Below are 26,579 nucleotides of genomic sequence, written 5' to 3'. Positions count from 1 at the left end.
AACATCTGTCTTAACTACAATCTCATGTAAAAGATGTTCAATATGATATGGTAACATGGCATAACATGGATATATGGATCTGGAGATCAAAGTATAGTGTGGACCATCAATGTGACATCAAGCCCACTAACAACATTTGATACTTTATCGCCAAAGTCCAAGACAAGAGTGAAGTCTGAGGTAAACTGTAAGTAACCCAAGAGACATTCAATACTGTCACTTCCTAAGTGAACACAAGCCCATGTTATTTAATACATCAATTAAGCTTGATAATGGAGACTCAAGCCCTTGAAGAATTAAAGTAATCCTTAGTAGTGTCCTTAGTTTGTCTTCTGCAGGCACTAGGGATTTGTACAACAGCAAAGATGTGAAGGAAAGGGAAAGATTCAACATGGCAGCTGTTACCAATTAACAGATAAGTGAGTCATGATTAGGTTTCAATGTGACCATGGAGTAGACTTTAAAAAGTTTTAGAGGGATTTTCAGTCAAAATATATCTTATCCAAAAAAAAATAAATGCCCTGCTTCTATTTATGTAGAGTAGACCAGGCAGTACAAAGGATCTTTATTCATATAATACATACCTATAAGCAAAATGTAAACCATACACACACTCCTCATGGAAATAGTCAACAAAACTTCCTGCACTAAATTTAACTGAACACTTGTTAGGCAAAACTTTCTCATACTACACCATCTGGAAAAAGACTTTTTGAGCTTCACACTTTAGCACCCAAAAGCTTTTCAAATGTAGTTATGACAAAGGAATTGCAGTGAACTTGTAGGTTAGCCTCGGTGTGTATTTCAGAACAGAAAGCCACCTACTTGTGGCCAAGGCAAAGCCAACCTCCACCAAACAGGGGTCATATTGCTGACCTTACGTTTGGGTGGTGTGAGTTCAAGTGGACGCTGAAAAATTAAACGTCACGGACCTCAACCTAGGGTTACAGGAAAAACACAGGACCCTGGACACACCACACTACCTGTGGTTCTAAGATGGTGGAATAGGAAATGTTAGCTATTTAAAAAGCTTTAACAAAACCCTAGTAAGCTGGCACTCTGGACAGCTTTCCGGGGTGACTGCTTAAACTGGCTGCCACGTGAAAGCAGCATCTGCTAGTTTCACTGCCGCACTCACCAACCACTGGCACCGTCCCATGCAATACAGCTTCAGCTTCCAGTGATTGAAAGCAATTGGACTCTCGCTGAATCCTAATGAAAGCAAGCTGAGATACGCTATAATCATATTTCTAACGAGAGAAAATTAGGGACCGCACACATTTCTTCCCATTGATGATGGCGGTGAGCTGCTTTATACCTCCAGCCTGTGAAATGACACACATGGCTGCACAAGACTCAGATTAACATACTACACTGCCTAGACTGGATGACAGCAGTATCTGGGTGCTGAGCCTGGATCTACTGAGAGTGGTCGCCTTACCCTGCAGGGCCTGGGGCTACTCAAAGTGTACCTGCCATCAGCATTCCACTGTACGCATACAAGATAACACAAGATCATTTGAGACAACTGGCTTATAAAATTGTGCCTGCATAAAACTGCACCAAAATGCAACCAGCAACTGCAACTGTTATGTCACAGGGTCCAGGCTTTGAGGGAATTATTTTATTGCTACTGGTTTAAGCCCCCTTCCAGGCAGACAGCTGTAGGGCACTCCCAAACCCCCGTCATGAGAAGATGTCCAGTGCTGTTCACAAACTAAACTAGATGTCCTCATCCCCAGATGGGTTTGAAATAAGTTCAGTGTTTGTTCCATCTGAAATTGATGAAAATAAATCCTAACTCTCAACAGCCTCTACATTTTAAAGACCTGACTGGCAAAAACAAAATACTATTACAGATACTTTATACACGATTACAGAGACAGGCGGCATAAGAGAGAGGTTAAATGGCCTTGGGAAATTTGATTAGATTTATTTGACAGAACCAGGCTTGGGGAATGAGTGAGTAAGAAAGAGAAGAGAAAGAGAGAGTGAAAAAGAAATAGGGAGAGAGAGAGGGAGAGGGTGAAAGAAAAAAGGGAGGAGGAGGTTTTGCAGAATAAAAGTCTCTCAGACAATGGCTGTGTGACTGGATGAGAGTTGGACTGGTGTTCTCTTTTTCCCTTTTTGCTGGGACCTGTTTTGGCTGTCAGGGTATGAATCCAATTGTGCAGAGGCCCAGCTGTTCCTAAGCATCAGAGTAGGCTTGGCACCGAGCCTCCACGAATGACAGACAATCCCAAGACTGTGACACAGGCTTAAGAGCACAGAGACAGGGGGAAGGAGGGAGCGAGAGAGAGGGATGAATAAGACAGTGGGGAAGACAGAAATGAACGCTGAGAGGGGTGCAGAGAGGAATGTCGAGCGCTCAGCATTTTTTCACCAGCCACCTTCCAGCCTGCGTTTTTGTCTGCTTGCAGCAAAATCCACTAATCGTTAAGTTAAATGCCTTTGACCTGGTGTCAGGAATAAACATTAAATGCCACAGTCTGCTGATCTACCTCAACTTGAAAGAACCTTTAACCAGCTTTGTCGAGTTTGTGGCCAGAAGGCAATTTGTGTACTCCTCATACGAGACCGCAAAATGGCTCACAGAAACACAGCAGTCTGAGCTCCAAATAGCAGGAGTTTGGAATAATTGGTATTACACAACACAGAAAGACTCATCCCTGACATGAGTGTACTTTCTGGGGCTTACATAACGCATTGTGCTGAATATATCCATAAACTTTCCACGATCAAATGCAAACCCCGGATAATGGGGCTGCGCTATCAATACCCGTCTCTCACAATGGTGGATCAGACGAAACGCATCCAGGAGGGCGGCACTTCTGCCCACCTGCCCCAGATGAAAGGATTCATTTGGCATTCCTCAACGTGGAGCGGAAGGGAGTCAAGGCAAACCAGCGCAACAGGCTGAGAACAAGAAGACAGAGCCGATGCCTGGATTTAGATGAGTCATGTTTATTCATGTCGGTCATTTGCAGCTATGAAACCACCTAAACAGCGGCTCTAGGATCAACGTGGGAATAATGTGAGGATACAGTGCGCCCTGTCCAGTAAGCCTCAAAGGGATGACATGCTCCATCACACAAAGCGTCGTTACAGTCTTTCACACCAGTTCAAAACACTTGAGCGCAAAAGAAAAAAAGGCTCCACCAAACAGCAACGCCAAGGAAAGGCCGTCAAACTAAGCTGCTTCTATCACTGTTAGACGCTAAAATGTCTATGTCAACATTCAAGCGGCAAGCTTGATCTTACATCGAAATAAAACACCCTGGCACATTATAGCCGCCGTCTCCTTTGAGTTTCCAGGGTGTTTGGGAGACGAGCATCATTACTAAGTCCGTCTGATTAAATGATGCAGGGCTTCTTGACAGTTACCTCAGGGGAGAAGAAGGAAAGACTCTGTTTAGACTGATCTCAAGCACCATCTGTCACCAGATTGTAGACTCAGGCACAGTGGTAGCACATTAACAATTAAATCCATCCGTGCGGAGCTGACTGCACTCTCATGACTAACATCGCAATCAGTCACTTTAACTCTCATGGAAGCATCTCATATCAGTCACTCGCAAATCTAGAGCCAAATTTGATTTAAGAAATTTCTGGAATATCTCTAGTGTTACTTGGTAAATAATTGACTACGTCAGCCATGCCTAATGAGGTGGGGAAAAAATAACAACAGCAACAACTCAATTCTCTCTCTCTAAAAAATAAAAACCCTCTAAATTCTCTTTCCATCATTAGTGCAGCATATTGGCCCCCCACAAGATGAAATAACTAATGACTTTACATGATGGCCAAATTAATTGCCTCGTTTAGTGTTTTTTGTCTGGTCTTCCAGTTGACGTGATGAGTCAGGACTTTGTATTACAGGAAAGAATCCAGACACATGATTTTAAGCTGATATTAAGCCTCTTTGTATGATGAGAGAAGAAATCCTGTCCCTGTATGGGGACAGGGGTCTGTGTGTACAGTGAAGGGAAAGATGTCTTTCTTACAACTCAGAGTTCATATATTGTCTCTCATTTTCATTCAGTGCCATGCAGTGAGAAATTGCAGATATACATCAGTGGCTGTATCACTATTGCACATGTAGCCTCTTCCTGAGGAAGAGGTCAGAACTGCTACTGGACTGACTACCAAAGCCAAATCTCCAATCTGTTACAACAGCTGTGTAAAGAACGTCAGCATCATGATTAATGGGAGCAATGCCAACAGCTCAACCACACCGGACAGAGCGATCAGTCCCCACTTACTCCAGATAGCTGCTCTTGTGTGTAAGCCAGAGGTACCACTGTGCTAAGGTTCCAGCATGGAGGGTCTATTTTCAGCACACATTTTAAAGAAGCATCAACCAGCTGCTACTGATAAATGTTGGGAGGTTGTTTTTTTTTTTTAATGCAGCAATGGGTAAACAAACACCAGCCCCATCAAATCAGTCCCGTAATGACAGAGGAGGCTCTGAGGCTTGGGGCTTGTTTGATGAGTGGGTAGTTAATCCAATTAGGAAAATTAAAGAGCTTTATGCGGTGGAAACACGAGCCCATGAACAGGGATGACAAGAGAGGCATGCAAACTTAATGCCTGTGGAAAACTAACGTGTCCAAGGACAGGAATGTGGGACAAAAAAAAAAAAACTGCATGGGAGAGGTGTGCTATGGTGAGGGGACAAAATAGCAGTGGAAGGCAGCTCTTCACTGTCTCGCTACCATTCACTACCACCGCTGAGATCTATGACTGCAGTTTACAGTTTAGTTGCCCAGCAAAGCTTTCACAGGGCAGGAAATGGGTACCGGCGAGAGCCTAAACAACCACGGTCACGTTCAAGTACAGCACAGTAGAGGCAGGCAGAGAGGACGCCACGCTCCGAGAATTGCAGCTGTCCCGTTTCTCCACGGTGCTTGAACGTGTTCGGATCATCCTGCTGGTGTACGTGAGGATTGATGGAGCCCGGCAAGAGTGTCATGACAGCCATTCCAAACTCCCTGTGTTTGACAGCCTACATAAGCTTCTGAAATACAAACCACCGCATCTGATTCCAGCAAACCAAATGCTGACGAGAACTCCTCTCCTTAACCCCCCCCCCCCCCCCTCCCCGCCCGTTTTGGCTTGATGGTTTCAATGACAGCGTGGGGTCATGGGTTAACCTCATTAGTTTTTATGCCAAATGAGCACAGCACAATTTAACAAACAATTCCACTAAAACAAAGAGGGAGATTGCAGAGCACATCAGAGGGGAAATGCGTTCAGGCGTGTTTCGGTTGAATCTTTATGGCATCCAGCAGTTTCAGGGCAAAATGTATAAATGTACTGCACTGGCTGACACTCATACATGCTGCTACAAGCAAAGATTCAGGCAGGAATTGTCCCAAAAAGATGTATTATGGAAGACATTAATGAAGCAGAAAGATGTCTGTATTGAATCAGCAAAAAAATCTTCACTTTTGTAGAAATCTCAGAGAAACTGAAAAACACATAAAACAGCAGAGATTTGTGCCTGACACATTTTGTTACCATGCATGTAATTCCATACCTTCAAAACATCACTTCCTGAAGAGCTTACAAGTGTCTAATGCACACTGCAGTGCGATCCTTGCACTCGCACTCTAATGCACGTGACGCGTCTGCTGTGCGCGCTGGAATGCAGGTTTTCTGTCCTTGTTTCCTTCCAATGCCCATACGTGATGTAGCAAGTCCCCTTCCCTAAAGCCCATGTCTGCATCAGCACTTCCTTTTATTTCCCTCATAAAGGAAAACCCACCACATCAGAATTAATCCCGCGGAAAACACTTCTCGTCACTTACGGCTCAGCGGACAGTTTAGAATCCGCCCCCGAAAAATCCCCTGGAGACCGGCGGAGAGTAATTTGTGCACTTCAGCCATACTGCAGCGCTGTCACCGATCCCACCGGGTCATGAGAGCTCGGTTTCCAGCGTTAGAAGGGCATGAGAACGGCTGACTGCAGGGTGATGAGGGCGCAGTGTCCAGAGATACACAAGTGCACGGAACGGAAGGAGATGGAGATACAATGGCTCTAACACACACGCTGCCCAGACACTCTGCTGTTCAGCAGAAGCTCACGCAGGCTCAGTCGCTGAGCACATGAGGGGAGTTGGATGTTGTTACGTGACTGGGAAGGACATGACAGCATGAACAGGAGCAGTAAAGCCTGAAAGGTGTATGGAGACAGACCTGTGCAGCATTGCCGCAAACCTCTTCAGTAGGTAAAACTCTTGAAGAAACTTCTTTCAGTCATGTAATTTGGGAAGCAAACAGGCTACACAGGTCCCTCTTATCAGTTACCTCCCCCCGAAAACCCCCTCACTCTCCCCCCTCAAGCAACAGCATCGCAGTGTTGCGAAGTCTGACTACTCACCCAGGACAGGAACCCAACAGGCAACGCCTTCACATCAGCAAAGCCCCAACAGCGTCTTTGCCCGCACGTGTCCCGCCGGCCGCCTGTCCCTCTCTTGGGTCCTCGCGGTGGTTGTGGTGGTGGTGGGGGGCACGTGGGTCTTCCGACTAGGCTTGCAATTGCGGCCACCTACACCTGTGGGCATCGGACAAGGTGCTTCTCGGGGAGAATCAGCTCCAGCTTGCGATTCCGGGTATAGCGGTGCACTCTGTGTCAGCACTGGAGTGTCGGGGGGAAAGCGTGCGTGGCCAGGTTCTCTCTCACAGCCTTCATTTCCTGCCGCCGGTTCCCGTTGGGTGGAAGGCAGAGTGCGTGCAACTGCCCCACTGACAGGGGAGCTGATGGGGGTGGGAGCATATGCGCTCGCTGTGGGAAGCGTGCGCGCAGCGTCTGCCTGGGACTGTGCGTGTATGTGGGGGAGAAAGGCTGTCCGACATCAGGGAGAATCCTATTTGCTTCTTGGATGTTGTTCCCTAAAGCTGCCGTGTGCATGTGTGTCTGTGTGTGTATAAGGGGGAAGTTACTGCCTGCCTGCCTCTCTCGCTCAGTTGGTCTATTTATCTATCTCTCTCTCTGCCTCCCTCCCTCTTTCTCTATCTCTTTCTCTCCTGCCCCCCCCCACCCCACCCCACCCCACCCCCCACCAAAAAACGGCTGAACAGCTTCTAAACTCACTCTGCCAGCAAATATACCAATTTAGGGATCATCTAAAAAGTCTCCAAAACAGGAAATAACATACAAAGGCAATGCTCTGGGCAAGGAGCCACCTGGCACTATCACAATGACATCTGAAGGTGGTATCGGCACTGTCTCGTGAATTAGATTAAACAGAATTTACAACTCTGAAGAAGGCAAGAGTGTTTTCACACTCTGAGGCTCAACTATTCCCTAACCAGCCGGCAGGGAACTCCAATGAGGGGGTGTTCAATGGAACTCCAAATTTACTTCACAGTAACAAGAAACGAACAGCTGGAGTCCACTGGTTTCTTTTTCAATTTCACACAACTTAATTTGACTTTGTGTGCAACAATTTAACAATGGGGGTTTTTTTTGTTGTTGTTGTTGTTTTGTTTTGTTTTCTACTTTTTTCTTTACCTGATGTATAAAATGGCGGTTGATGTGAAACCATACTGAACTGAATACAGTAGGGCAAGACATCATCTGATGCATTGTTTTTCATTTTGATTTAATCTGGCCATTTCTTGAAATACTGTTTTTGTCTATTGTGCCTTTGCTCATATACATTGCTGCTCAGAAGCAGTTGGACAGTGGCTGTTGTTGCCTTGTTGGATATGAAAGAAACAGTGACAATTCTTACCGATTATAAGGGATTAATACAGAAGAATGTCATACTTGTGAAGGGATAATCTATATTGAAGTCGACTATTACAACCTAATTATGTTATTGCTGTCAAGGCAGACTTAAGAAGTTGAACACAGCATCAAAGTCTCTTCACAGTCACATTAACGGATACGTTACCCTCAGCAACAAGACAGTTAATAAGGACATAACCATCTAAAACAAACAAACAAAACAAAAACACACACACCTACACAGCAAAGCCGTAATGCTCCTAATGGTGTCACGCGAACAGAGACGCACACGCTTTCTGACACACCCTCCCACGCTACACCATGGAACTGTAGCATGATTAAAATCTCAGGGAGATGTGGGCGACCAGGGGTGCTGTCGGAAGAATAAACTGGCACAATAACAGTGGCCTGGGGGATGGGTAAAAACACAGACATGAGATGGCAGGTCCTATTCAGTAAAAGACCGCATGGCCTTTCTCAGACAGAAATGTGGAAGTACATCTCTCTCACATGCACCCCCCCCCCCCCACACACACACACACACACACACACACACACAAACACACACTCACTCATGGCAGTACACCTTGGTGTAGGACTACAAAGAGCACCCGCTGCATGTCTATAGATTCCTTCTGCATTAGCGTCAGAGGAGAGAATCTGGTCCACCATGAAGTCAGCATACTGGGTGGCAGAAGCCAACCTTTTGAAGTGCAGAGGAATGTTCCGCCTGGAGACTCCACGTCACCCAGAGCGCAGATGTGAAAGAGCGAGCCGGAGCTCAGTAGTCCGTGCGAGCGGACGTGTGCATGCTTGCTACAACTCATTAAGGAATTCTAGAGGTGATGCAGGGTTCGGCAGGGAGTGTGCTTGAATAACAATGCCCACAGCTCCTGGCCGACGGCAGAGGATGATGCGAAGTGTCATGTAGCCACTAGCGCATGCGCCCCTACGGCCGCCCCGGGTAAATGCACGATCCCTGAAGGAGATGGTGCAGTGATAATTAGCATCTTAATGCCTTGCAAAAAAAAGTGCCTTCAAGGTAAAAGTGAATATGAACTTTTTAGTATGTAGGGAGCTGCGAGACATGGGGATAAACATCATATTGCAATTATGTTGCTGCATAATGTGGGTGTGATATGCACACCAAGATGTTGAAAAGCACATAACTGAACCCTAAAGTGATATGGTTAGAGACTCCCCTTCACTGTTTTTAGCCAAATGCCTTGTTTGTTCAATTCTGGATGTGGTCTGTACTCACAGAACACCAAAAAAAAAAAAAAAGATTTAGTAAAGAGCATGTTACATAAATGCATGTGAATTCAGTTATATTTGTATTGTAGAAGGTTCAGAGGCCAATTTTGCAATAAATATAAACACTATATATATATATATAGAGAGAGAGAGAGAGAGAGAGAGAGAGAGAGAGAGAGAGAGAGAGAGAGAGAGAGAGAGAGAGAGGACAAAGCATAGTGATCCAACATGATATGGCGGATTGCTTTCAGCTTGAGGCTGGCAGACAGAAACGATTCAAAGCTTCAGGGGCAGTCAGACCTCAGCTCAAGCAGGACGGAGCAAATCTTGACACTGTCAAAACACACGGGACGAAGCTCAGCCAAAGACGTGCGTGCGTGTGACGTGTGTTTATGCTACAATGTCGAGTGAGACATCCAAAGAGAGAAGCAGAGCTGAAGACCCAAGGGACCCGACAGAGTGAAACACATGGGGATAGAGAGAGAAAGAAAGAGGGAGAGAGACCAGTTGGCCAGTGTTTACTAAAATAAATACACAGCTTGTTTGAGACTGAGAGTGTATGTCTCTATGATGGAAAGTACCACTAAAGATTGCATCATAGATTAACAGCATTGTTATTATGTCTTGCTTTTTATCCAAAAAGAGTTCAACAATATCCACAAAGTCACATGTAAAAGGAGGGGGTTTAACAGCGTCTACAAAGTCACGTGTAAATATCGGTGTCCTTCATAGCTGGAAACTGTGACTTTCGATATGCCCATTTTACCTAAATTAAAAAGGACACACAAGCTTTTCCACTGACAGCAGGATACAGAGCGCCACGCAGTTATGCAAATCGGTATAACCCCATGAATAAACTAATAGGGTGAAATGGGATTTAACTTCCGAAGGAGTACGTGCAGTTCTTTATAACGGACTCTCTCCAGCTGGGGCTTACGACCCGCATGAGCGGGGAATGGAGCTGCAGCTCTGCTTCCAAACGGGAACGTTTTTTGTGCCTAAGTAGCAGGGGATTAAACGCTGGCTTTAGACCGAGGAGGTCTCTCGAGGATTCCGCGTGCGTTTGCAGTTACGTCCTTCGCGGATGGCACGGAGGTGTGCGTGCATACATGACGACGCGCGCTGGTCCCATTAGACGCGCTGGGATGGGAGCAGGTGCTGAGGCAGCATCAGTCCCGGTCGCCCGCTTTGATATAGCGGCCGCAAGCATGGGCGAGGCGCCCCCGAGAGTCGCCGGTGCAGAGCGCACGCACGTGTTACGTGATCAAACTGAATAACGGCGAATTCGGCCTGAAGTGGCAGGTAGCCGGGATTCAGCACGCTAGCTGCAACCAGGGACGCGCTCTAATTTTCCGGACAACGTGCCCACATACACTAAAGGACTACACTCAGACAAAAAACTCATCTGTGACTACCGCTGTTGTGCACTGCAGCCGTATGAAACAGACACGGGGCCATCTGTACCCATTAGGCAGTAATGTCTACTGTACGTGCTTAGGGTGTAAAATAAACCTTTTTCTTCTATACCCATCAGCACCCAAAAATAGCTCGAAGATTTGGTTAATGGCCACTCATTGTGTACGGTCTGCGGGATGAGCGATCACTTTGTAAAGGAAATTTAATTTGCAGCCAAAATCTCTGAACTATAAATGTGCAAGGAATTTATAACCGGCTAAATATAAGTCTCACACTAATGTATTCAATGCATTTTGAACAATTTCTCTAGCTGTGCTAAATGGTGTGTGAAATATTATATCATTGTTTAACATTATGCACCAGTAGTAACGCAATAACGCCAATAACGCGGTTTTTGTACCTAAAGCAGGCAAATTAGAGAGCACGAGCCGTCACGGCAGGACAACAATTAGCCGCCTCTAGTTAACAACAGCCCATCGCGCGGTGGACGAAATTATTATTTGGACCCGTGCAGGCATTAATTCTCGCAGCTTTTGAAGCAAATATGCTTGACAGTCATGGCAATGTCAGGCTCCTGCCTGTCCCGGCTTCATTTGAGACTTAGACTCCGTACTGGGCGAGATTGCGAGATTCAATCCAGTACACATGAATTTACATCCGCTCAGACCCAAGGTCATAACATACCGCCATCACACAAATGCTTCATTTACTCAGATAATTTTGTTAAATATACTGCAAATGATTATTTCTTATAATATCTAACATAGGGTTGTTTTTTTCATAGGGTGATACGTATTATTGATGGTGGAACAATAGGAAGCAACTGAATGCAACTGGGTTTAATGAAATCCTAGCCATTAAACTGCCTTAGATATAACATTAAATTTAGTTTTGTGGCTACACACAGGTGATGAGTTATAAACAAAAAGACATGTACATTCAATTATGCAGCTATTAGATAAATACACACCACATTGTGTATAAATACTGTTAAGAAGCAGGCAATTAAACTTCAAATAAATACGTTGTGAATAAGCAGTTTGATATGTACTCTAAGAATGCATTAAAATCCATTAAAATCGTATTATTTTCCATCGTTTAAAGCTTTCTTGGCATTGGTACAGTAGGAGCTAGCGTGCATGGGAATTCCCTGCCATTAGTTGTGACTGTCTTTGTTTCTGCAAGTTGTCCTGTGTATGCCTTTGGGAGTGCAGTGAGCAATGCAAAACACAGCCAAGCACTTTGCCTGCAGCTACATGCCAGGGGATAGCTGGGCCCCCAGCCAGCGGACCCAGCGAGGGGCACAGGTGCCCAGATGCCGGACGACGGGCTCCAGCCAGAGTTCCACAGGCCCTACGCAGCCACGTGGTTCCTCACGTGGTGCACCACGGCAAGCTCAAAGGCGGCAGCTCCATCCCTTCAGCTTCTCCTGCTCCACCTGTTAGTCTCAGGAATACGATTACGATTTCCACGCGGATTGCAAAGCTTTGCGCATTGCACAGGGCAACCCCATCTGTGCTTTCTTTACATGTTTTCTGCAGAGAATTTCCGACGGCCACATCTCATAATTATAGTGGCCCGGGAACAGTGTCAATCTCAGGCCAGATGAAGTCACACCGTTCAGGCTTCTCCGGGTCTTTGAAGCCCTTTGAAGATGCAGGTCATAGACAATAGCTAAAGGTGCATCTTTAACCTCCTTCTGTTTAAGTGTGTCTCAGAGCTGCACCCACTGGGGTTGGAGTTTCATCCTTCCACTTACGACATCCAGCATGGCTGGGCAAGGACACGTTTAGTGAGGGAATGAATGAGGAAAGTGCGGCCATGCAGCAGGCAGTGCACTAAAAAGCTCCACTTCACGAGGAGCAAAATGCAGCGGCGGCGGGCCAGAGTCAAAGAACCACGTAGCGGGGTCACGCACTCCAATTTCCAAGATGTCAGAAGTAAATAAAGACTCAGTGGGAAGAAGGGGGATAGCAGCAAGGCTATTTCTAAAAAGAAGATGAATGCATTTGTGCAGACCCACAAAGAACGACTTATTTAAAAAAAAATACAAAGCCAGCAGACGTTTCATTTAAAAGAAGCTTCTGAACACTTCACAAAGCAAAGGGATGCAAAAAAAAAACAGTAGCATAAATGAACCTGCATGACTCTCCCTCAACGAGGGTCCATTAGCTCTGAGAAGTTGGGAACCTCAAGCAGCCCTCACATAAGTGCCTCAGTTTGGAGCTCATTTCCAGCCATTTGGATGCAGGGAAAAGTCTGATCCAGGCCTATTCAGCCATTTCCTGTCTGCGGTGTCAGATCATGCACAGCACGCTCAGCTGCAGAGAGCATGAGCAGTGCGAGCACACGACTTGCCCAAGGAGCCCGTTGTGTCAGCTTATGATGGATGGAGCAGGCTGGCCAAGAAGAGCAATACTTTCATTATTCACCACATATTGAAATATAATACAGCATCAACCACTGGCAGTATATCGCTTACAGATAAAAAAGCATGTTGTTCAGACACAGTAAGACACTTGGAATAACTGGGAAATCCAGTTGGGGGGAAAAGCAGACAGAGTACCACCTGTGCCCACAAAAATAACATATTAAATGCAAAAGTGAAATGCTTGGTGAAACTAAAATGGAGAAATTGATCTGGCTGCTGCTCAACCGTTTCTGATTGCAGCTCAGAGGCATACATCTACAAAGAGGCCTTGGGAGGGAAAATTACACTTACCATTTAAACAGAGCTGTAGGCATTGCAGTACCTTAGGTTCGTTGTTTAAATTAACTAAATACAATGGAACGGATACACTTATATACAAAATGAAGACAATTCAGAGTTACATGAACACAACTAACAATAGACTTACTCATCGATTATTTACATTCCCGGCTAGGTCTGAATCACATGGGCATCGCATCAGTGAAGAAAGCGTTAGCTCACATGGATCAGATGCACATGAAAGCTGCTATCTCCTAGCTTTGATTTAAACTGATCCTCTCTTCTGGGACTCCGTGAGTGTGTGTGCGTGTGTGTGCAGGAGCGGCAGTTGTGAATCTAATGTCACAATGCTGTACAATAACCACCCACATGTTATTCGGATTCAGACAGTGAAGAGGCTTCAGTGGGTGGCTTAATGACATCTATGAAGACTGCCATAACATTTCAAACAGCACTAACAGTTCAAATTCATACAGATATTTGGATGAGTAAGTACTTGATGAGTTTAGAGTGCTAGTCTGTCTGACCATTTCAAATAAGTGACTATGCATTGCATATAATGTCAGGATAATCTGATCTGTGACGTGAATTGGGCTTCAACTGCAGGAAAACTGAATTATTCAGGACCAATCTCATGCTATAATATGCAAAATGTAAAGATAAACCTCTGAAATATGTACTTCAATATATATTTGTATGTTTTCTTCAAGGATATTACCATACATATATGCCACTGTTTTTAAAAAAAGAGCGAGAGAGAGAGAGAGAGAGAGAGAGAGAGAGAGAGAGAGAGAGAGAGAGTGAGTGAGTAATGAGAATTGTACAAGTGCGGGGGTGTCTGGCTAGAACTAAAAGAGTACAGAATAAGTACAGAATAACGTGATCCAGTGTGCATATTTAGCCTATGACAGATTCTGCAGAGTTAATGGGCATCTTCCATACTTACTGACAACTGTGGGAGCTTTTTAGCAAAAACAGAAAAATAATAGTTTTGTTTCTTTCCAGATCACGTCTGTCCATGATATCATAAAAACAATATATTGTACTCTGTGCACTAGCAACGTACGTATCCCCACTGTCCAATTTATTTGCTAAAACTATGTGACGCAAAATTTAAGCCGAGGTTGGTACATTATAACTTTAACCATTGATTAATCACCCAGTACAAATCACACATGCAAGAGGTGCAGGACTGCAAAAACGACCTAGTTCAGTGCACTGCTTCTCTGCTGCCTACGCGTTTTGTTTCATGTGTTCGAGTTCTCTATTTTGCCTCAGGTCGGTGTACTGTGAGAATGTGGTTCTGCCGGTAACGCTGTGGGAGCCCCAGTCTCTAAGCTCCCGCTGTGTTTCTGCGGTGCCCCAGCCCACGGTTCTTACGTAAGGAGCTGCGGTAAACTGGCGCAAGCACAGAACCGACACTCCACCGCAGGAGTGCAGCAGTAGATTGCACACAGAAACAATAATAACGATGTTACACGTGAATAAATGTCGTTATGGCATCATGCAGGTGATCTAATCTTTAGCTAATGGTCTTACATTAGTGTGGTGCAATGTAAAAACAAGATGCAATTAATATACTTATTTCACATGGATTCTATATGCCATTTCAATGAGCAGTTTTGATCTCCATCCAACAACAATTGCCTTAACAGATCTCACTGTTGAGTCCAGTTTTTGCTGGATATAGGGCTATTCCCTTATACAAGATCTACCTCAACATCCCCACTTCATCGCCATCTATCCAGAAGCGATTCAAGGCATGTGACAGCGATACAGCATAGCAACAGCGTAATCTTTGGGTTAAGAGCTCTCATGAATCAAACCATCTCTCACCATAACGAATGCTTTTTCACAACCATAAATGGCCAATATATAACTTCAACCAATAAGCAGTTACTTATAGGCCCTAATGGACTTATACACATCCATAGAGGATCAATATTCATACGTAAGAAATGTACAGATATATAATTAATAAACATGTCAGGATGTGCTAGATTTAGGCAAGAGGCCCGGGGATCTTGCCGTCCCTTTCATCTTTTAATTAAACTTTTTTAGCTTCAGATTCTCAGAACACTGACGCAGTATCTGAAGAATTGGGTCATGAGATGCTGCGGTCCCATCAAGCGGAGGTTGATTAATCGTGTCTTTATTTAAATTAAATGCGACATTGTAGTCAGTAAGTAATTAGATGGGTCATACAGATTGGACTTGAAGTGCAACGATGAGCATGAGGCTAAAGTGCACAGTGTCTGCTTTAACTAGAAATAATTTATGAACACGCTGGCCAAACCACATAGGAGTAAAAGTCCTTTATATACATAGTTTCCACACTGTAGAGGACAAAAAGTTATCAACTGTACAAAATAACTAGTATGTCCCCATGTAAGGTGCGGTACTCATCTTGGCGGGGTTAACAGTAGAGACAACCAGGATTGGGATGATTATCCTACATTAAACATATTAAATTATAGGTTACCGAGGATCTAATTTAAATATATCTATACCCTAAACCAAAGTACTAAATTAAAGTTATAATCTGATTACTTTCGAATTGATCTTCCAAAGAATCCGAAAAACGATCACCTACAGTGCCAGCTAGAATAATCCAACAACAAGGACCCACAAACTCCTGATTTCTCTACACACTCATCAACAACTCAGATGTGGAAAAAATGTCAATATTAACATCCCTGTGTCCCTTCATAACACCAGCATTGCCGAGAAACCAGTTCGTTTCAAAATGCCCAATCCCTACCCTACACCAGTGTACATCATAGACAGGCATTTGGCTTCGGTGAGAACAACATTCCTCATATCGATCTTTTGGCGCTTTAGTGGAATATAACCTAGGCCTACTGAGTAATATAATCTACTGATTAAAATTAGCCTTCTTAGATGGGCATTTAACATAAATCCTCGAGCTCCTATGTTAAAACGTTGCATAAAATTGCATATCTTGAAAAGCGGCTCGTAATCCGGGTTCTTCACTCCCACCGCATTATAACTAGTGTGTAAGAAGTTTATCATCTAACAATAATCGCTGAACATAACACGAGAGAAGTTCGACGTCAATGACTAGCTGTTTGAACACCAGTAATCTAGGTTTTATCGACAAGTAAAGACGAACGAAAATTAATTTCATCATAAATAACGTTTACTTATCACGCACAAAGTCATATGAAACGAAACACCCTATACACGAAAACAAATCTTCAATTAACGTTGAAAAATGCCGCGTTCACGATCAGCAAAGGTGTCGGTACGATAATTGTGCCAGGTGTTGTTAATGAAAGCAAATAAAGGCATGACTCGAACCCGAAATATCTCACAGATGCACGTTTGTTTTCAGTGATGCACTGCAAGGGAATTAAATAAAAATACCTGTAACACACCCAGTGCAGGAGCATAATGAATGGTACGTATTTTATCGTTATATAAATGCAGCCTACATTCGCTGCTGATGCCGGCGATAACCGTCATCACTAGATTATAACCATTAAAGAAAAGACGATACAAAAAAGGAGTAAAATCCTCAGAGTTATTTTTTTATTATTATTTGCTTGTGCACTTACTTTCCTGACTAATATGCCATACGGAGTCAAATTACATTTGCCACTGACCAACATCTGGCCCTGAAACAGCCACAGTAAACTATATATGGGAATGAGAATTCTGGCTACCTGCAAGAGTACAGACACATGTATGTCCATGAGGATCAGATGAGAAAATTTGTGCTGACAGTCCTTGCGTGCTAACATGCCTTAACCTTGCATTTCCATAGCAAGAAACATTAACCTGTCACCACTAAGAGGTTTGAAAGGCAACGTCAACACCAACCTACAGAGTAATTTAAGAATACCTGTGCACAGATGCGTGTCAGACAAATGGAAGGAAATGAAGCACACCTCTCACAAATGTCACACACTGATAGACACATAACACTAATATAACTTGAAAGTCTTAAGAAGCAGGATGTTTGTAGATTGCCACAGATTCAAACTATCTAGAGTAGCACTACTACTAGGAATGGTGCTTCCTCTGTGGAAGCAAAACGTGCAATAAATGTTACATTTTAAAATCGACAGTGTTGTCAACAAATAAACTACACTGGTCAAAATTCTCTTACACCCCGTCTAAAAGCCTTTGGTCCTCAGGCAGCAGACTGCTTTAGTGCCACACTCCAGACAGTCCTCAAAGGGAGGCAGGTCTCAGTGTCACACACCAAGCTGCCCTCAAAAGCTGGGAGAGGCTTCAGTACCACACACCAGACAGTGTTCAAAACATGGCAGTTCTTTCAGTGCCAGGCTATAGCAGGCTATCTTCACTAGGTGAAGTGCCACAAAAGTTGAAATTCTTCAACTTTCAAATTTAAGTTTGAATTCAGATTTCCTTTTCCTCTGCAACATTGCATTTCTTTTCCTTTCCTGTACAACTTCCTTCCCTTTTATTTATTTTAAACATATTTTGTAAATCAACCTTTAGGCTTTACAAAATATTTACCTATATATACACATATTTGTTCTTAACAACAGACTAATGTTTTTCTAATGAAATATATATGTACTGTACATCCAAAAATCAGGACAGGTCTTCAGGAGTTTGGCTAGTACAGATGTACTAGCCAAACTACCCAAGCAAGCAGCAGAGCTAAAACCTGTTCAGACAGCTCTAGGATTTGGGCCAGCGTTTAGAGTATTTCACAATGTTATGACATTTATAATTTAGGATATGCACTTACCACCATTTTATTATTCATGTTCATTTATTAGAAACACTTTGCAGGTGTGCAGTTAGAGACTGTAGCTCATTTGTTGTCAGACATGAGCATTGTATTTCATCCTCCGCAACTTTGTCAGTGGTCAGTTTCTGGCCACAATGATTTAGGACATTTCAGGATGTCGGACACAGTAGTGACGGTGTAAAAGGTTTAGTTACGGTGCCATCAAACGTGTAATAAGACGACACCTACTACCATACCGTTACTGCTCGGTTGAGAATGGTTCACCACTCAAACAATATCCAATATCTGCACTGGTCCTGAAACTGCCCTAATCTTAGCATGTCAGCAGGAGGAGTACTGTGTGTATCTCTGAACCTACAAAAGGCACTGAGTATTCATTTCATTAGTTAACACCTATGCCATAGCTGTGTGTATAGGCTACCAAGCCTTTTGGTCAATTATATACACTCAGACATAAGTTACTTGATAGTGCCTTGTCCAGAGGCCACTGGCATAAAGAGGTGGTCACTTCGTGAAAGGAAAGGTAGGTGCACCTAATAAAGATGATCAGTGTGTGGTAGGTGTTCTTAATAAAGTGGGTGGTGAGTGCACACTTGTTTGTGCAGCCTTATTAAGTAAGCTCCCTAAAAGGCTACTGAATGGACAACAAAAAGATTCGTCGCCACAGCAGGTCTTCAGAGCCCATATTTGTGCAGTGTACTTTATTGACAAAGGCCAGTGCTCTAATCTGCTCCTACAGCCACTTTAATTAAAGTCTCCTGTGAATCCCAAAGCCCTACTGCTGCACTCACGATCCCACAGTTGAAAGCGACTGAGCAATTTGCCAAACTGTCACAAAGGCACCACTGTCTGATACTGCTATACATTTATTACCTGGGGGATAGAAGTGCTTGCCGTGGGCCACGGTCGACTAATGCATTAGCCCATCAACAACCCAGCAGGGCTTTCTGCTATGCCTTTGAAGTGGGCAGCGTTGACAGCCAGTGAGCCAAATCATGGATGAATAATTACAGGCTTATCCAGGAAAAACGATGTTTAAACCATTTTCTTGTTAGCGACATACTGTAAACCACATATGTAACCTTGATGACTGCAGCGGTCAAGAAGGCATTCGCACGCATATGGTTCTACAGATAAGGATGCAAAAGCTGTTTAACAACCAAAAGAACCAGTTGTCTTTCTATCCATGCAAAATGCATTCTAATTAAACAAATACAGTGATAATACCCCAATACTGGGATTATCTGATAACCCTGACAAATCTGATAACTGATAAGTGCTAATTTTGGTATGTTCACCTTGGATAATTAAATGGGGCCAAGGTGCACACACCAAGTGCTTCCCAAAACAGTTTTCATAATGTGCGTCGAATACAATCAGTATTTTTTGCAATTATAGAGCCTCTGCTTTCACTGTCATTTTACAAATTTGAGTAACTATGTTAAACAGATGTTATTCGTTAACAAGTAGCACCAACTACACAATTCAGACGTGTAATTTAGTGCAATATCATAGAACCACTAAAATGAATTTACTTTTTTTGAGAGCTTAAAATAACATGCCCTCAATTAACCCTCCTCATATTCATGAAAAACTAGAAATGTTCAGTAATGAACAGTATATGTGGTGAGTGAAAGGCCTCATAGTAGACAGGAAGGTATAGTTTACGAGCACATTCACGCATCTGAAACAGGCATGAAACCTGGCCTAACATGAGGACAGACAGCAGACTGTTTACACTCAAGCACAAAATATTTATTAATTTCTATACATTTTAAAGTTTTGCAAGCATTTGATTTTAACTTTGGCATTTGTACCTTGACTAAGGCTTTCTGGATCATTACACTGTGCCAATATTGTACACAGCTCCTGGGCAAAGCGCAGAACAAAGCACTGCAGCAAGGCCTGGAGGCTTTCTGAACGCAGAGCATTGATGCATCAGCTCAATATCCACATCAACTTTAAAAAGCCAGAGGGGGACGGGTTCTTTTGGTCTAAAAGTGTGATTTCACTCCCCCCTCAAAACACACGCACGCACGCACGCACACACACACACACAAAAAAAAAACTGTTTTCTCTTCTAAAAGCCAGAGTCAAGAAATCCCATGTGGCCACAGATCCATTCCCCCACTCTAACCCCCCTGAATCTTTCTTCCTTCCAAAGCCTCCTAAAGCAGCTTGGCTTTAATCTGTGTCTTGTTCTCAGCCCTCTTTGCTTTACAAGGTCACACATGAATCCAACCCGAACACCAGGAACAAAATCCTCTCCTTGGTAAGAATATAGCCCCTGGCACTAATTACAGAATCACCACAAAGCAAAGCAAGCATTTTTATTTCAAAGCAAACAAACTTCAGATATGACACAAAATCATTTTTATTGAATAAAAGCACTCTGGCTTAGGGGAACATACCTCAAACAAATGAAACTAAATTATTTTAATTCCTTGAAATTCTTTTCCAGATCATGTAGAGGAAAAAATAATGGCAGCACCTTTCCATTTCCATTTTTAAAACAATTCCCTGCACAAGTTTAAGAATGCAAATCACATTGCACTTAAGAGGAAGGGCTTACAGATCAGTGAGCTATAGGAACTGGCTACCTGAAAGAAGACACGGCCCCAACAAGACAGTTGTCATCTGAAAGAATGGAAAGGATTATAAAACTTCTTCAAGAAGGAAATTCAACAGTTTGGGTGGGACATGTTAGTTGTTCCCAGTCGACAGTGTCAACAACCCAAGAATAAACAAAAGGAGAGGGTTCTAATAGGAAAAATATGGGTTGACCATGGAAGACATCAAAGTACAAGGATAAAAAACCCAATGCAATATGACTTGAAAACAGAAAATGCACAACAAAAATGGCGTCAGTGTGTGAGACAGAACTGTAAGAAATCATCTGAATGAAATGGAGATTTGCATATAGAAAAGCCAAAAGACCACCAGCATTAACACCTAAACAGAAGAAAACTGCTATAGTGGACTAAAGAGAAGCAATCATAGAATGTGGATGATTGGATGAAATGCATATTCAATGATTAATCATGAATCAGCACTAGCCAATGAGGTGATGTGGGAACCTTTCTCTGGTGCCATTCTAATGAGACATATAGATGACTGCAAAATATCCCCACCCATTTATGATATGGGATTGCATGTCACATAAAAGACCAGGGGAGATGGCAATCATAGCCTCAGTCATTCCACAGGTGCACACAAATCTTGGACACTTCTCATTCCATTGACAGAAAATAAAGTGGGTGAAGTAGTCATTTTTCAAGAAGATAATGCATCCTGCTACAGAGCAAAGCTTTCCTTCCGGAAAGGCACATCAACTCAACATGGCAGCAGACAGTCCAGATATTAATCTGACTGAAAATGTGGGGTGGAAATTAGAAAGCTTGGTTCCTAATATGGCTTCTTTCTGCAGTGCTGATCTGTTGAGTGTATTCCTGAAAGGTGAAACCACCTGGACAGAATATTACTTTTCATTAGTGAACGCAATGCCTAAAGGAATTAGGCAGTCAAAAGCAATAAAGTACTAATTGTGAAATGTTTCCCCCTTTGCACAACATTGAGGGAAAAAATAATAATAAATAGCACCATTAAAGTCATTTTCTTTGAGGCATTTTTCATGAAGCCAGAATGTTCATCTATTAAACTGTCGTGTCACATCTGATTTACTTAAAACAAAGTAAAAAAGCTGAGAAAACATCCAAGTGTTGTAACTATTTTTGCCAGAGGCTCTACATCACAAACATATACAGAAGATGGAAAATTAGTGCTCCTTAACACAGGTGCCCTCATTTCCTGGTGGCCTAGAGACACTTGGAGAGGAAGCTGGGATTGTGTTTGAGAGGGTAGTCAAGGGGACTCGGAGGCAACCAGGAAGCGAGCAGTCTTTGGTGCCCCAGGCCGAGTGGCACAGTAGAAACTGCCAGCTGAGATGGAGTGTCATCAGGCCCCAGAAATTTTAATGCTCTCAGGAGGCTTAAAAAAAAGGACCACCACGTGTGCGGTCAGCTGCTGAAATCATGCTCCCAGGCAGCTCTTCCGGGGGTTTTTGTCCATAGAAGGCAAACGCTTGGGAAGAAAACGTGGGAGGCAATTACTGCAGCCATTATGCAGTTTTCTGTGCACCTGGACAGGACAAGCTCAGCATACAAGATGAAGCATCTGAGCACATTTTAAATTGCACCCCCTTACTGTCATGCTTGATATATTGACTTCATCACTAGGCACCCATTTCTGTAGTGTGGGTTAAAATGGCTTGCACTTCCACTTATGAACAAACACTCAATCTCCTATTACTGTAACTCACTAGTCAGCTTTCTGCTCAATTTGCATTTTAAATGAGACTCTGCAGTTTAAACAACAAATTAAGACATCAGGGTCAGTTTGTGCCAAAATGCAGTGAGTAATTTCATCCAGATTGCTTCAACTTGTATTTAGTTGGTGTTACTGTCAGGGACCTCCACCACAACATTGCACCACTAGTCCCCAGCTCGTTTTTTGTAGCCAAGTGCATTTGTCCTAGGTTGGTGAAAATGATCCCATCCGGGTGTCAGCAATACGTGCTTTAATGCGTGCACCAATAGGCGCTAACGCTTGCCATCTAGTGGTGAAATCATGCATTGCAGAGAGCAAGGCAGCACATTCTATAAAGTTTTTATTTCAGAAAGTTTATTACACTGAACACTCACATAAAAAATGAAAACATGGAAATGCTATCAGGCAAGTCAGGAGGGTTGATAAACCTAGATGAATAGGGGAAAACCTGATTAACACTTTATAAGCTCAAACCAACATTTAATGCTTCAAATACCTACTTGACTCGCCACTCTGCCATCACTATGCCTGCGAAGGAATTCCCTACAACAAAAGCATGAACACAGATTACACCATTTCAGTGATGGACATGAAGCAACGCGTCAACACTCCCAGACATTAATACTGTTTAGTGCATAAACCTTGACTTTTGTATTGGGTGCAGATGGTCTGAGGTGGTAAAGGGACCCGTACCGTCTCCAAGTCTTTGATTACAACAACCCCCTTCTCCACTTCCAAGTCACTCTCTGTCTCATTGTGTGACTGGTACTCCTCACTGTCTGTATCAACTTCACTGACCTGTAGGGATAAAGCAGCTTGCATCAAACCTAAAACCAAAGACTCCTGGATCAATCCAGGCACCCCTCAATGACACCCTCTATATAAACTGCAAAGGAACACCAGTACAAGCAAGCACATGCCCGGGGAGCACATCAGCATCCTGCGCGACTCCACACTACCCAACTACCAGAACAGGGCCAAGGTTGCGGCTCGCCTCATAGTCAGGGTCAGCGCTGTGGTCCTCATCAGCCAAATTCTGCGTGGTGAGAACCTCTACCCAAGACAACTGCTCTTCCTCCTCATCATCGTCATCCATGTCATCCTGCTTCCTCTTGCTGCCCTTCCCACAGGGCTTGGTGGGGGAGCAGCGCACCTCTAAGAGCAGGTCACACAAACTGGGTCTCATGTCTCATCTGCTGCGGTTAACATGGTCATGCAAAATAGCAGTGAGGAGTTTTGCACTGACGCACCATTTGTGAGGCTGCAAGTCAAGCCTGCACATACTAACTCGTGTGTACTTCGAAATGCATTGAAACAGCTGCAGTTTACATTAAACCAAGAACACAGGCCAAGAGGTTGAATTAAAGTAACTGTAGTTCATAACGAAGTGGACAGATTTAAGCACAGACCGCACACCTGGAGAGACAGAGCAACCAATGCTGGCACAGACAGGGTAGCCAAACACACCCTGCACCCGGCGAGGCAAGACTGCCAACAGCACGCGAGTGAACCATCGCAGGCGCTTGCGGCCTATCCGACACTGCCGCACACTAGGAGAGCTTCGCTCTGTCGCAGCTGGGGAAGAGAGGGCCCGTGAAGGAGAGGAGAACCCAAACAGGCACCACAAGCCACGAACTCCACGCATCTGAAAGTTACAAGGTCAAGAGAAATCCCCCCCACCCAAAGTTAAGAGAAACATTCACTCACTCAGTTACACATTAACTCTTAAGTAATGGCACAAACTGCTAGGCCTGAACCTCCTTTTTAAAGGCTGTGAATTTCTTATTCAACTTTCAAATATAGTAACCAAACTAGCTATATGGATGGTCTTCACAGGTAGCTCGCAATGCTTGCATCCTAAAAGAAAGAGATTAACGATGGAACCATACCCCAAGCTAATTAAGAGAAAAGTAGCTAGATTAATCGGCAACTACGGACACGATCATTAGCAAATAAATCGATTAATCTCACCACGAAACTGATGGGCCAAAACTGTGAAATTCGACAGAGGACGGATGCAAAGACACCGCCCCTCGTAACGGTTTTCCGCTGTGGAAAGAACATCGAGGGCACGACCTTACTGAACACATACCAACAAACGCCACACACCGGAGCTGCAACTTTCAAACAAAAGTAACCTAGCTACACGTTGTGTTGCATGCTAGTTAGCGAGGAAGCCGCCAGCTAGCTACCGAAGTGCATGTCTGCAGTTACACAAAACCTGACCTTCAAGCATCCAACTTTTTCACCACATGTTCTTCTGCAAGAGAACTAGCTACAAGCCTTGCTGAAATATTCCTCTAGCAACTAGGCCAGTGGTGCGAACCAACTTGCCTCTTCCCCCTCCACGTTCTCGGGATCAACATTGCAGACGCACTGAAAGGTCATCGTGCCGCGCGCGGACTCGCAGCCTGCTGCAGGTGTTCAGCTGCACGCGCCACTCAGTCGGTTTACATGCACCTGTGAGGCGGTGCCGCGCGACCAATCACAGCCAATAAAGGCATCGCGTGCAATCAGCGTTTCTTATTCCGTTGCTAATCGATCACGTGACCGAGATACTTTCTTTTCTTTCTTTTTTTCTCTTCCCAGCTCACAACGCGTGATAGCAGTTAGCATAGGTAACTTTTGAAAGTTTGCATAACTAAAAACTGCGTAACATTATTATTATTATTATTATTATTATATCCTGTGAAACAGTGAAATAATAACTGTCCATGTTTATGAAAGCAGTGTTATGAAAACAGTGTTTCGCAGCAAGCGCTAATGAATAATCATGTTATTTATTGGGGGCCCCTTTTTTTTTTTTACAAAGCCCCCACGACTGTATAATCAGGAAGAGCTACACTGGGGCTTGGGCTTCCGCTGACAAGCTATCACTGTTTCATCATATCTAGGCAAGTTCAAAAGAAACATGAATGGGGGAGGTGGTTATAAGAACGGATTCCCACCTTCTGGCATTTAAGCTTACACAGATCAAATGTTCTTTGGTCACTGACAATCACAGAAGACAGACAGCTACCATGAATAACACTGTGACACGCACTAGTGTGCGGTGTGCGGGCACTAGCATGGGCTACATCCAGCGCAAGTTCTTTCGGAGATTCATTTGGATCGGAAAGTTGCGCAAGTAGGGACAGTTTACCCAGCATTGTAGCCACGCCAGACAGCATTCCACAGTTTACTATACCCAAACGTACAGTCATCAACGGCTATAGACGCTCTGCAAACGTCAAGGAAAGTCAAACGGAAGAAGATGCATGTTGAAGGAACATGGAAGATGTGACCCACCACACACAACCACCAGTCTTCTTCCTTTTCTTCATCAGGCTCATCCTCATCATCGCCGTTTGATTCATCTCCAGTACTTGACAGAAAAGCCCATAGATGCGTCTCAGATCCTCATAACTTCAAGAGGTCACGCTTGCAGCATGAGAGCGCCATCCCGTGGCACTTCAGAGAAAGTGAGCGTTCTTCTGACCCGACCACCAAGGCGGCGCGCATACCTGCCTCGTGTCCCTAAAGTCACCACCTCGTACGGCTTCGTGACCCTGAGCTAGAGTCCTCAGAGGGCCAGCGAGGAGGAGCTCTTCTGCCAGGTGCGGGAAATAACGGTTCGGAGACTAAGGGATCGTCAGACTCGCTTACTTCCGCAGCCACCCAGACACCAGCAAGCAGAGCCAAACAGCCTATGGGGAGTTCGGTGCAAACACTTCACCAGCCGAAGGGAGCACGAGTGGGATGGGCCAACTAGAGCACACATCAGCATGGACAATAATAATGAAATGTGACTAAACCGCATATATTAAATATATTTTTGGATTAAAAAATCTCATCACCTTGTTCTTCTCACCGTGTAGCTAAGATCAGTACAGTACATCTTGCTGTTCGAAATATGTGGTTTGGAGACAATAATTCAGTCATTCACTCACTGAATTCAATAATTTAAATGTTATGAATTTTTTCTTTGACTTTTCTCAATAACAACAGTAATGATAATAAGCTAATAAACTAGTGGTATGCTTCCCTCACAACAGTTGTCATTTATACTATGGCAGAGAAAAATGAAATAAATGCACAAAAGATTCTCATAATGAAAAAATGTAAAGAGTGACTTTTACACTGAATTTTTCAGATTCATGGAAAAGTATTCCTTTAATGAACTTCACTAGCCAGCAATAAGTATATGTTCACTTGAACCTCTCCCAATATCTAATATTGTAAATGCTTGCACACAATCAGGGAAAATTATAAAATTAAAGCATTATTTATTACACTCTGGAACACTATATAGTCTCCAACTGCGCAGGTAATAAGAGATTCTACTTTGGGAGAAGTGGCGCTATGGCTGGTTTGTGTTGTGTGCATTAATGAGCCCTGATTTAGCATTTTCT

The 26,579-nt window shown here is 43.7% G+C and overlaps 1 protein-coding gene across 4 annotated transcripts in view; it reads right to left on the bottom strand.

The window, feature by feature from the left end:
* The window catches only part of lingo3a (leucine rich repeat and Ig domain containing 3a), a 36,461-nt gene extending 10,257 nt beyond the window's left edge, over positions 1–26,204 (bottom strand). Inside the window, exons 1-3 of one of the 4 annotated variants that reach the window (XM_081708511.1) lie at positions 25,477–26,204; positions 22,882–22,986; positions 22,689–22,731 (exon numbers count right to left, since the gene is read on the bottom strand). The gene's annotated coding sequence lies outside the window, so the exon portion shown is untranslated. Of the gene's footprint in view, positions 1–5,539; positions 6,249–6,382; positions 6,975–22,688; positions 22,732–22,881; positions 22,987–24,522; positions 24,794–25,476 lie in introns of those variants that run through there. The other 3 variants (XM_081708510.1, XM_035523416.2, XM_035523417.2) reach the window with 3 other exon arrangements.
* Positions 26,205–26,579: the final 375 nt, after the last annotated feature.

This window comes from Electrophorus electricus, chromosome 26 (assembly GCF_041902795.1).
Source record: "Electrophorus electricus isolate QZ-2024a chromosome 26, ASM4190279v1, whole genome shotgun sequence".
NCBI lineage: Eukaryota > Metazoa > Chordata > Actinopteri > Gymnotiformes > Gymnotidae > Electrophorus > Electrophorus electricus.
The sequence above is the reverse complement of the archived record's forward strand: the minus strand, read 5'-3'. Positions and strand labels throughout refer to the sequence as shown.